The sequence below is a fragment of the Lycorma delicatula genome, chromosome 11, assembly GCF_047948215.1.
Source record: "Lycorma delicatula isolate Av1 chromosome 11, ASM4794821v1, whole genome shotgun sequence".
NCBI classification, from domain to species: domain Eukaryota; kingdom Metazoa; phylum Arthropoda; class Insecta; order Hemiptera; family Fulgoridae; genus Lycorma; species Lycorma delicatula.
In genome coordinates this window covers 21516303-21529688 of record NC_134465.1, presented here as the reverse complement: position 1 = coordinate 21529688, position 13386 = coordinate 21516303, and the positions used below count along the sequence as shown (strand labels likewise).

Here is a 13386-nt window from a genome sequence, read left to right as displayed (position 1 = left end):
CGAATCTAAATTGTTCTTTAATATCATTAACTGCTAGTTCTATGTAAAGATTAAAAAGTAACGGGGAAAGAGAATATACTTGTCGGACTCTCTTTTTTATTACGGTTTCTTTCTTATGTTCTTCGATTACTGTTGCAGTTTCTATCACTAAATTTTAATGCTACAATATATGGGCCACCAAGATATTTCAATAAAAAACTTTTTCCCTTAAATTTCCCTTGTCTCCTAGTCGACTTAAGAACCATCAAATTTCAATTATTTTTCCATTATCTATATTTAAATATCATAAAGCACCGCTGTATTCCATACAAATCTTTTTAAACATTTTTTTCTAATTCTTAGATTTTTATACTAAGAGACTTCTTGCTTGTTTTTTTTATATTTGTATTACTCTGTCAATATTTTACAATTTTAATACTTAAGTAACAAAATTGCCCGGATTATAATATCAACTTTACCTTATAACTTTATTAATCATTAACGTAAATATGATTCTGTCTGATTTCATTATCTGTCGATATTTCAGTTTTATTTTATTTCATTGCAAATGATAAATATCTGATAACAAAGTTGTAATATTTTCGATGCCATGGTTATTAATCTTATATAATAGAAAAACGTGATGTGGACACCGCATGACTTCCTTGTACGCCTATTAAATTACATATACACATTTTTTTAAAATGCAAAGTACATCAAATTTTATTTCATTAACTTCTGATATTTTTTCATATCTTTTTTTATTGTTTTTATTAAATTACTATTTATCGTAAAAATTCGTTTACAATTAGAGGTTAATAATTATTAATAAATAGATATATTTAAATAAAAAAAAAAAAGGAGATGAAGTCTGATTCGAACCGATGCCTTTGCCTTGTAAGATCCAAATATTTCATTAATTAAACTTTTATTTGGCTGTAACTCTGGAACCGATGAAAATAAGTACCGCTTATGATATATCGTTGAAAAGCTCTTATTGCTTATTACTGCAGTTAAGAAATTTCCAAAATCAATTTTTTTTTGATTTGGGCTTTTTCTGGACAGTTTTGGTCCAGACGATTGCAATCAAAATGGGAGGTGCACAACTAGATGTTACAACAGTCCTAAATCCAAAGTTTCAATATCCTACGGCTAATTAATTTTGATTTATGCGAGATACATACGTACGTACGTACAGACGTCACGCCGAAACTAGTCCAAATGGATTTCCGGATGATGATAATGGATATTTCCATTGAAATTCGAAAACCGATATTACTCGCGATCACAATACTTCCTTTACTTCGAACAAGGAAGTAAAAATATTAAGATGCACGCATATAACTTAATTGGAATTATCTTTGCAAAACTTTGAAAAAATTGACCCGAAAAAGTATCTATCCTCCTAAAGATATTGACTCTCACACATTTACCAAGATATTACCACACATACAAGAATCTCTACAAAATTTTATAAAAATCGGTTTATCCAGTCAAAGTTATTAATTTGTATAAATTAATGTTTACACTTAATGTTTACAACAATTTTCAATCTATGTGTCCTAGCGCTTTCTAGATAATAATTGTAAACATCTTACGGACATGACGTTACATTCTTGACTTACAAATTATTTTATTATTTGACGATCGACTATTATGAATATAACAGTTTTAACTTAAATTTAATTATAATTATCAGTAGAGAATTTATACACATGAATATTAAATTAACAACTTCAATCAATAAAATCTCTGATGATGGAGAAGTGACTCCGAAAGCGGTCGGATACATGTCTTGAAAATTGTTAGTAATTGAAAACATTAATTCATACAAATTGTGCTATTACCAACGGTGGTAAATGCTTAGAAATTAAATCAAAGTTATTAAGATTCAAATACGCCAATACACGTACGTACATTACCCGCTCCGCTTCTTAAAAAGTTTTTTGGGGTCCATGAGTCAAGAAACGTCGGAAAATGAAAAATAAAAAAACATTTATACCCAATTTTTTGGTTCGATTACCGTACTTTCCTTCTTGCAGCATAGTTTTACAGCTATAGTGCTAGGAAAGTAAAAGCCAGTAATTAATGTTATGAAAATAAGTTTTTTTCTGTTTCTTTGCTTTTATTAAATACAATTTACAATTTTATAATAAAATTATATATAATTTTAATTTTATTATTTTGTAATAAAATTTACAATTTGTGTCAAATTGTTCTCAGATAAGCTTAAAATAATTGATTTTTTATTAATGGATCATTTAACTGTGTATTCTAGAAAATTTTCGATTTATAAAGAAAAAATTCCATTGTATTTAAAATTTGATTTACATTCATATTTTTTCTAAATTATATTTTATTTAAATCATTATTGGCTGAACAAAGTATCCAAATGTGTTTTCTTTTTAAAACCAGTAATAATGCATTTAATTCCAACAATTTTAGTTATATTTAAATTGTATATAGTATAAATTGTATAAATTATAAATATATATATATATAGATACACGCCGATATATTACTAGACATTACTTTGAATAGAGTATCTATAATATACGGGCGTATGTTCGTTTTATATATATATATATATATACACACACACACACATATATATATATATATATATATATATATATACACACACACACACACACACACACACACATATATATATATATATATATATATATATATATATATAGGATATACATGCATGTAGGGCTACAAAATTCATATAACTTAGACCTAAGCGGAACTTTTGTTTGAAATTGTTACGTAGCTATCTGTTATTTACGTACCGTACAAAGATAAAATTACAAAATAGGGGAGAATAGAGTGAAAGAGAGAGAGAGAGATGTTTTTCAGTTTAGGAAAAAGGGAATTTGTTGCTTGCATAAAAGAGGTGGTTTTAAAAGGGGTGATGTATGTTATGACGGAAGGGGGGCGGTGAAACGCGTATAGGGTAAACTGGTGGGCTACGCCACCACCGCTGCCGTCACTTTTAATATAAATGCATGCCTCTGTGTTCTTCTTTATCTTTTTCAATTTCTTCTTCTTCTTTGCCCGGTACAGACTCGTGTACTCTCTCGTTCGGGAGATTTTAGGTTTTATATATATATATATATATATATATGTTGTGGTGATGCACCCGCCTGAGCATTGCTTTATTTTATCCTTTATCTCTTCTTGTTTCTCTCATACACATTACATACTTGTACGCTTCTAGTTTTGGTTGCTGGTAGTTTTGAAAGGTTATATTATAGCTTTTATATATATATATAAAATAAGGGGCCGAGTAGAGAGATTCAACGTTACCGCCCACAAAATTCCACAAATTTAATATCGTTGGTACGTACTCTGCTGTAGTAGTTGTAGAATAATAATAATAATAATAATATATAATACCGCTACGTGCCGTTGTTACTCTTCATTCTTCGATAGTATACGTATTATATTGTCTATTCTTGCCTGTACGGAATTTTTTCCTCCTTTTTAGCTTAAATTTTAAATAAATAAAAAATTTTTTAAATGTTCTGTTGTTCTTTTCTCTATCCATTTTTTTCCTTTTGTTTTCTTCTTTGTCTAATATAATATTTACTCTTTGATTAAAGCATCAGAGTTAAGAAAATTAATAATTCATTCCTAAAAATAAATTTTTGATAGTATTACTACTATAGATATATCGTCAAATACATTTTTAACCGTAAATCAATATTGCCCTACGGTAAATCAACTAATTATAAATTTGTTTTTGTCTTCAGTCATTTGACTGGTTTGATACAGCTCTCCAAGATTCGTTATCCAGTGATGTCGTTTCATTTCAGTATACCCCTACATCCTACATCCGTAACAATTTGTTTTACATATTCCAAACGTTGCCTGCCTGCACAATTTTTTTCTTCTACCTGTCCCTCCAATATTAAAGCGACTATTCCAGGATACCTTAGTATGTGGCCTATAAGTCTGTCTCTTCTTTTAACTATATTTTTCCAAATGCTTCTTTCTTCATCGATTTGCCGTAATATCTCTTCGTTTGTCATTTTATCCACCCACCTGATTTTTAACATTTTCCTATAGCACCGCATTTCAAAAGCTTCTAATATTTTCTTCTCAAGTACTCCGATCGTCAAAGTTCCACTTGCATATAAAGCTACGCTCCAAACATGTACTATCAAAGTGCTTTCCTGACGTCTAAATTAATTTTTGATGTAAGCAAATTATATTTCTAACCGAAAGCTCGTTTCGCCTGTGCTATTCGGCATTTTATATAGCTCTTGCTTCGTCCATTTTTAGTAATTCTACTTCCCAAATAAGAAAATTCTTCTACCTCCATAATCTTTTGTCTTCTATTTTTACATTCAGTAGTCCATCTTCGTTATTTCTACTACATTTCATTACTTTCGTTTGTTCTTGTTTATTTTCATGCGGTAGTTCTTGCGTAGGACTTCATCCATGCCGTTCATTGTTTCTTCTTAATCTATTTTACTCTACAATTACTATATCATCAGCAAATCGTAGCATCTTTATCTTTTCACCTTGTATTGTTACTCCGGATCTAAATTGTTCTTTAATATCATTAGCTGCTAGTTCTGTGTAAAGATTAAAAGGTAACGGGGATTAATTATAAATAAAGAAAGGTATAGAAGGAAGCAGAACGTAATAGAGTAGAGAGATGAATAGACAGTTTTTAAAATTCGAAAATTTACCTAAACTTTACTGTTGTAGAAGATGAGTATAGACGTAGAAAAATGATTTGCAATTTTGAGATTTTTATAGATCATCAAATGTAGTAAAAAAAAAAAAAAAATTCATCTATAATGGAATGTATGACTGGAAATATAAAATATTTTTATTATACAATAAAACTTGTTTATAACAAGATTCAAGGGTCCGATTAAATATGTTCGTTACAACCAAGTGCTAGGTATTTCCGAGTGGCCATCTCACAATCGTAAATTTTTACGCCGTCATTATCTATTGTAATACAAAAAATATACTGTATACCTAAGAAGAAGCTGTTTTAAAATAAAATATCGGTTTGTTTTATATTATAGACTAAGAAATAAAATTTAGATGTAATACAATTTTTAGACGCTAATACGTTTTGCTTTTAACCAAAACTGTTAGCGTTCAATGAATTAGCAAATGTATTAAGTGTGCAATAAAGTTTACAAAAATCATCGAGGAAAGTAACAAATGAACATCACACAAAAATTTCTACGTCACACGTTTTTCCGTACAAACTTTATTTATTAAATCTAAAAAATCATTTTAATTATTTTTTCTTCATTGTAACAGAATACGTCAAAACTTAATCGAGCGTACAAACTTATTAGCCTTAAAATAACGGTTTATTTATGTTTGTTTAATAATCTTATACCTGTAATCATCAAAGCAGTTTTGTAGTTTATTCAAGTACTCCACAAATTCATCCCTTAGACTTACTGAACTCCGTTAATTTTTTAAAACATTCTTTGGCGTCAATTGATCATTGATACCACTGGGAGAGTAATAGATTCATCTTAATTTTCAGTTTCATCTTCCTTATCACCTGCACGACTATGAGTTACCTCAGTAATAATGTCTTCATCGTCGGAATTTCTGTAGTACGTACGTCGTCATCGGCTGTTGCGTAGTGTTCTATGGAGTATTCTTGAAAGGCTGATTTTTTGTCGAGTTTGAATCAATCCTGATAGCGGTATGTCGTTTTCACCATGGTAATCTTACGTCGAAGTATGGCGTGGAATGAGACCGGATTTTTTAAAAACCGTTTCGAATTATAGCTTGTGATACGTTACCTCAAGCTCGCTTTATAAATCTGATAACGTCTAAAACCGTAATTAGGAATTTTTTTCCGTCCATGTTCTTAGTAATTTTTAACCGGGTATCCGATCAATCACTTTAACGCAATATTGTTTGTTTAATTGATTTTATAAAATATAAAAAGTAAAGTACTGTAAAATATAAAAAGTAAAAGTAAAGTACTGTATTTTTAATCTGAAAATTATGACTGCTGAATTTACCAGTGAGGGTAAGACAGGTAAAATTTATCTTTAACCGGGGCCCTTTTCAGCGTTTCACTTAAGTCGTTTAAAACGCGCTATAGAGTTTGATGAACCTGTTTGGGCGGTATTGACGGATCATTGTTTAGCCTCAGTCTTTCCTGGAATTCCGAGTAATTAAAATAACGACCAGCCTTTGTAATACCGCAACGGAACTTATACTGTACGAACCGTACAACGTCCTGTAACAAACCTTTGGTTCACTCTTCAGACTTGAACAAGCCTGATATAAAATGTCACAATTTTTATGTATAAATCGTAAACGTATATTTCGAAAATGAAGATATGGAATTTCCCTTACGTTGAGATTATTTGGTTGTTATTTAAGGTTTTTGAATTACAGTATTTTAAAAAATGAAAATTCTCGTATTAACAAAGTTTATGATGCGTCGATATATCGCTAAAAGCAAGTTAATTTATCATTAATGAGTTAGAAAAACAAACGAATCCTGGAATTTTGATCGTTACAACCATGTTATCGTTACAAGCAGCTCGTTATTCGTTAGTTCCATTGTATTTTACGAATTTTAAAATTAAAAATGTTGTTTATAAACTCCACGAAAATCATTTGTAAAAACCCAAAGGTACTCGTCAAGTACGTGCGTAAGAATCCACCGATAGCTGCTAATAATAAATAAAGCAAAAATGTTGAGGAAAATAAAATCCATACCGAAGTAAAAAGTTTAAAGGCGTTGAATTAAGTTATATTATTACATGTTAAACTACCCACCGGGTTGGTCTAGTGGTGAACGCGTCTTCCCGAATCGGCTGATTTGGGAGTTCTAGCGTTCTACTCCTAGCAAAGGCAATTACTTTTATAAGGATTTGAATACCGGTTTGTGGATACCGGTGTTTTTTGGCGGTTGAATTTCAATTAACCACACATCTCAGGAATGTTCAAACTGAGACTATACAAGACTACATTTCGTTTACACTTATATATATCATCCTCTGAAGTAATACCTGAACGGAGGCTATACAGGAAAAAGAAAGAAAGAAAGGTACAAGGTAATTAATTAATATCTTCAGTATTTTTCGTGCAGTGGTTTTTTTATGTTGAATTTTAACATCAAACTGTTCGATTTCCTAATCGTAAATTTTCAAATTTGTATAAAATTTATTTTCCAAAGTACGGTTTTTTTTTCGATTTTAATAGATATTAAAAATATAAATATTTGTAGTTCAGATTTATTTTTAACTTTTAAAATTCAGAATTGATATTTTTTAGATGCTCAAATTGCATATAATTTTTATTTTACATCTTTGATATCAGAAAATACTCATTTTCGTGCAACCAAAAGAATAAATTGGAGTAATTTTGGAGTAATCATTTATCGGTTTACTTAATTTTAATAAATTACTGATAATCTTGTACTTTGTTATACACCTACTCGTATTTTATAGTTATTTGTTTCTCGTCTGAGATAGACTATAAGATATGATGGTTGTTGAGAAATTGTTCGGTAAACCCTTCTTTTATCTATTTCTCCTTTCCTATCCTTTATATTACTCTTTCCTTTTACACCGCTCTCGGTAGCTCTTAGGAAATTATTAATATTATTATTATTACTAAAAGATCTTCTGGTTTCGATAACCGATGGTAAAAGTTTAAACTTTGTAACAACATAGAAGAATGAACTTCATTTTACCTTCCCCGTGATTCTTCTTTACTCCTGATACTCTTTCTCCTCTCCTTCTTTCATTTGTGTTATTATTAAGAGAATTACACATGAGTTGGTTCTCTCATAGTTTGTCTGCTACACTCGCCGCACGGCTTCCTCGCTTTAACTCTATAACCGCTTTCTTTCCCTCGTAGTTCTATCTCTCTTAAATATTCATTTACCTCTATAGATACTACGGTATAATATTTAATATAACTTATCCTACATTATTTAATAAAAGTTTATTTGGAAAGTTTTCGTTCTACAAGTGTGCGTATACATACAGCTTGTACATCGTTTAATACTAACCGCAGACTTCCACAGTTTTAACCTATATAATTCATCTTTTATTAAATTTTTGTCTTCTAAGTCTTTTAAAACGATTAAAAATACGTTTAATTAATAATTTTATAAATATTCTACTATTTTTTATTAAATAACTAATTTAAACCGACGATATAACTAGTTAAAACCGGTTTTTTGAATTACGTATATAAATAATTTCGTTCTTTCGTGTGTAATAATTTGGGTTTTGTTTGTTCTAATTTAATTATTAACTTTATATATCTTTTCTCTTTGTAACTTTTACGTTATATGATTTTATATACGAATAATTTTAATTAATTTAACCGATTAAATTGCTATTGAACTTATAGATTAAAAAAAAGTAAACAAATAAATAAAATATAGCAGTAAAAGCTATATAAATTTTGTTCAAAACATTACGATACAATAAATGAAATTATTTTCATTCTCACACACACACACACACACGCACGCGAACAGACACACAAATTGAAATAAATTCCATAGGCAGAGTCGCTTGAAACAATCCTCACAAATACAAAATATAGTAATTGTAATTTTTTTTTGTGTAGATCCAGTTTACACAAAGTACTCGTAATCCCTAAGGATTAAGGATCAAAGATAAGGGAAAGAATTGGATGTTAAAAAAGAAGGAAGCACTCAAATAATGATTGCAAAACGAAACAAAATACACCCGTTCTACGTAACCTTTACTATAACTCCTGTTCGTGATGAAACGTGAAACTCCTCGGGTATCAAGGTATCCCTTTAACTTCCAAGGATCATTATCAGGATTGGAGTAGTATATTAGTACTGATCAACGTCTTTATGGGAACCGACTTAAATATATGTAACAAGAAATCGTTTTCCCTCGTGATAATTAGATCCGTTTGAAGGAAAGTTTCCCTAAGGATAACCGGAACAGGTAGGTAGATCTTTTGATACAGGGAGATCTTAAATCAAAATTTTACGCTTACGTAATTGAATAAGATAAGCGAACTCCTAAACTTTCATTCAAAATTCAAATTATGTTCGTGTATTTTTAAAGCGGTTAGAACCAATCGTTTTTTCTAATTCAAGGTTCTACTTACTGTCACATGAAATGAGGAATTTACAACGATTTTGCATAAAATTATCCGTTTCAAATAGGCAATGTTAATTTTTCAAACCGGTGCACGAAAAGCTACTTTAAATGTTACCAACAATTTCCAGTTTATTTTTCAGCAACTAAGCCTTAGGTAGTTCACGTTGTGCTTCGCATTTAAGCTTACTGTTTTTTTTTCTGTGACTTTTCTTAACGCTTTACTAAATCTTAGGTCGTTTTCAGTCTATCAAAAAAGAAAAAAATTGAAAAATACAAAAAAGTGGAGGTGTAGTTTTTAGTAACTTTTCGATAGTCAAGGTGTCCAGTTTTGCAGTATAAACAGCGCTTACGTCATTGATAAAGTAGTAAGATTATTTTTAGGATTTCCTAAATCTTTTACAATAAATGATGAACAATTTTTATGATGACTTTCAGTTTCGTTGAAGATTTCGGCTTTTAAATTCAGAATAAAACGAACGAGGTCATCTATTGCTAATAAATAAATAAATCCTGTATTCTGATTAAAAGGAACCATATGATAAAAAAAAACGCCCAAGCATTTGTCTGGATGGATTAAGAGAAATCTCGGTATAATCTTGAACAAGAAACATCACAAAAACACAAACAATTAATTATAAAATCAGTTTTTTTAATTATTTAAAATTTCATCGAAAATTTTTTTTCTTTTGTAAAAAAATCTTTTAATTGTATTTTAAGTAAATTTTTTTGTAAGGCGTGACGTCATAAGAGAGTCCATGACAGTTTGAGCGTTTTAGCGGCAAAAATTTAATCGGTTTATAAAAGTGAAAAATACATGGTGTAAATAAATGATCGTTTATGTGTTATAATGTTTATATTTTCATAAAATAGACCGTGAGACATAATATAAAACGGTTTCTCAAAAATGTCAATAATCCTACTACAGTAAACCGTTGATAGATATATGGATTTAATTAGAAGAAGAAGAAATTTTTGAAGTGAAAACTTTTTTAGGCGCATTGTGTCAGAATTTTTTGTACGTACGAATTACATGGGGAAAAAAATAGGTGACTCGTAATCAAAATTTGTAACGTAACGCAAGACGCTAAACTTATATAAATATATATATATATATATATATATATATATATATGAAAGAGAAAAACGTATAGAGCGGGAATATATATACGCATATATGAGTGTATAGTATAATATGTAGTAACAGAGGATGGTAGGTGGGAGAAAAATCTGCCGGTGTGACAGTAATTCTCCCTCTCTAACGCTCATAATAATTTAAAAAAAATAATTGTTTAAATTCAGTGTAAGTGTAATGTATTATAATATTTATTGAGTTTGGATAACATATGTGAAGATTTTCAATACCAAATTTATACGCATTAAAAAATCATTAACCTTGAAAATATTGTCGGTAAAGATTGTTGTTTATTGTTAAAAAATTACTTTATATGAAATATTTTAGTTCTGCAATTGTGTGGGAGCGAATTTCACTCGCGCTAGTATCTCGAGAACGGTGGCCGCTAGACGCATGGGACTAGGACCTATCTTTCCGGATGATCTTAAAGCACCCCTTTCGGTTTAGCCTTTCAAAATCGCGTTAAAAATTCCCTAAGTTTAATAGCCAATTTCTTTGTTGGTTCTTTGTTGTAATTTTGGGGGCATCTCAAACCCGTGTTTTACTTTACGTAATTTGCAGTAAATTTACTCTTTCAGGGTGAAAATTTAACTACAAACAGGGGATAATCGTGGAAAACACATGTTTTAATTGTGCGTCAAATTGCTTCTAGGGGTCAAAGGTTAAAGCGGCTATTGAATGTAAACATTATATGCTACTTGTAATATATATTAATTCGAAACGATTGCGATCCCGTACAAGTTTTCACTTCGGCCGTGCGGTCTTAAGCGCACATCCGTTTTTTAATACTAAGATATTCTCTATATATATTTATTAAACAACTGAAATGTTTAATTTACATTTTCTTTGTTCAGGTTTGTCTATGGAATTCAGTACGAAACGAGCCAGTCTACTCTTAATAATAAAATAATAATTTACAAACGGTTGAATAATTTATTCATATTTTTTATACGTCGTGTGATAACGAATTTTATGAGTGGTAATAGCAGAATAGATAAGTTAAAAATATTTTTAGCTACAAAGGTACGTATAATCACGTAAGCACTTTAATTAGAAAAAAGGTATTAATAATTTTAACGTATTTTCTTTATTATAACGCATAATTCTATTTATTAAACATATAATAATAATAATTTGAAGTATTTCTATACTTCTTCACTATTAACCTATATTGATTTACAACAATATATTTTATTGTCAAGCGGTTCTGTATATTGACTATAATGAACGATAAGGGTTGTATTGTATTGTTTAGGGATGAAGCCGATTTTTATTATTACTATTATTATTGCCCTAAAGTTATTATGTCCTGAGGGAGAAATGAATCGACTGACTAGTCCTTTGGGATTCATTTTATTCACTGTTTGCAGGTCTATAGTAAAGTGTTAGTTATTAGAATGTGGCCGTTAAACGCGTGTTATTAATTTAACTTGTGTTTATTTATTATTTCTTTGTCTTTTCTTTTCCTTTCAGATTTAAAAATAATAAAATAAATTTTATTTGTTATTATATAATTATTAAACCAAACGCTTAATAATTTAATTTACTTTAAATTGATACCGGGACATTTAAAAAGATATTTAAAGCGCAGTTGTTAAACGGTCTTTTAAACATTTTGATAAAATGTAAATATTTCATTACTAGCTCCCCGTAGCAGCTTCGCCCGCGCCATACGGTTACTTTTTTATTTTTCCTGTTTAGCCTCCGGTAATTACCTTTCAGATAATACTTCACAGGATGAATGAGGTTGATGTGTACGAGTGTAAATGAAGTGTAGTCTTTTACAGTTTCGGTTCGACCGTTTCTGAGATGTGCGGTTAACTGAAACTCGACCGCCAAAAAACACCCGTATCCACGATCTAGTATTCAAACGCTGGAACTCTCGACTTCCAAATCAGCTGATTTGAGAAGACGCGTTCACCACTAGACCGACCCGGTGGGTTACGCTATACGGTTACTTGAATTTCCGTAGCGGTCAATCTTTCTATTTTATGTTTTTTTATCAAGTAACCGGAGGCAAATTTAGCCAGTCACACATACAATAACGGTGGTAGTGGCTATTTTGGTTAAGCCACAGCGCCGTATAAAAAAATCGGAATTAAAAAAACCCAAAAATTGTTTTTTAAATATTTATCTGAAGAGTATTTGCAAGCCTAAGTCTACCGAATATCTCGTTTACTATGGTCAAGATCGGTAAGATTTACAATCATCGTTCATAACTTTTTTTACCTTTCTTCATCAACCCCCCCCTTTCAAGGTGAATTTCAAAAATCTAGAAATTGGCTTATCGACTTAAAAATTGTACTCACCAAAAATCAGGTTGATTCTTCATTTGTTACCGAAAAATTAAAAAAATAATAGGGTTTCGAAAAAATTCAATAATCCATTTTAACCATTGAAACTCGAAATTACAAAAAAAATTATAAATTGGTTTTTATATTCATCATCATAAAGTTCAAACCGTGTTTAGAGTTCATTATTTCAATTCATTAAAGTTTGTTTTCAATAGGTAAATCTGGATTACTATATAAATATATTTATATATATTTTTAAATTTTTCGGGATGAAATATATCTAAAAACCCTTTTGTCAAGAAACAAGGGTAGAAATTGGATCGGGATTGCTCGGGTAGTTTTTTATCCCGAACAAACAAAACCCTCTTCCTCTTCATATAACAGTATAAATTACGTAGAGTGGTAAATATATATTTTCCGTTCATCATAATTTAAGAGATGCTGCAAAAAAGAAAGTATAATAATCAGTTAAAAAATGGCATGGTTTTTTTTTCATTTCTTGGCGTTTCACGACCCAAGTACCCCTCCAAAAAAAAACCCCAAAAAAAATTTGGAAGGAAATGTTCCTACGTATGTATGTACGTGTGTTGGCGCGTTTAAAATTTAATAATTATTGACTGGATAAACCGATTTTTATAAATTTGGTTTAGAGACTCGTGTGTACGGGACAATTTGTTAGTAAACGTTTGGGGTCAATATCTCCAAGAGATGGGGGTACAGAGTTTGTTGTCAATTTTTTCAAAATTTTGAAATCGTAACCACTCCACTTTATATTAAGCTTAAGAAAAAGTGTCCAACATCCAAATCTTTTGGAATTTGAGTTTTTCTGGACACTTTTGGTCCAGTCGATTCAATCAAAAGTGGAGCT

At 30.0% G+C, this 13386-nt stretch overlaps 1 protein-coding gene across 1 annotated transcript in view; it reads right to left on the bottom strand.

Moving 5' to 3' along the window:
• LOC142332478 (paired box protein Pax-6-like) overlaps positions 1-13386 on the bottom strand; it is a 202164-nt gene that overhangs the window by 48908 nt on the left and 139870 nt on the right. The gene's annotated exons all lie outside the window — the stretch shown is intronic.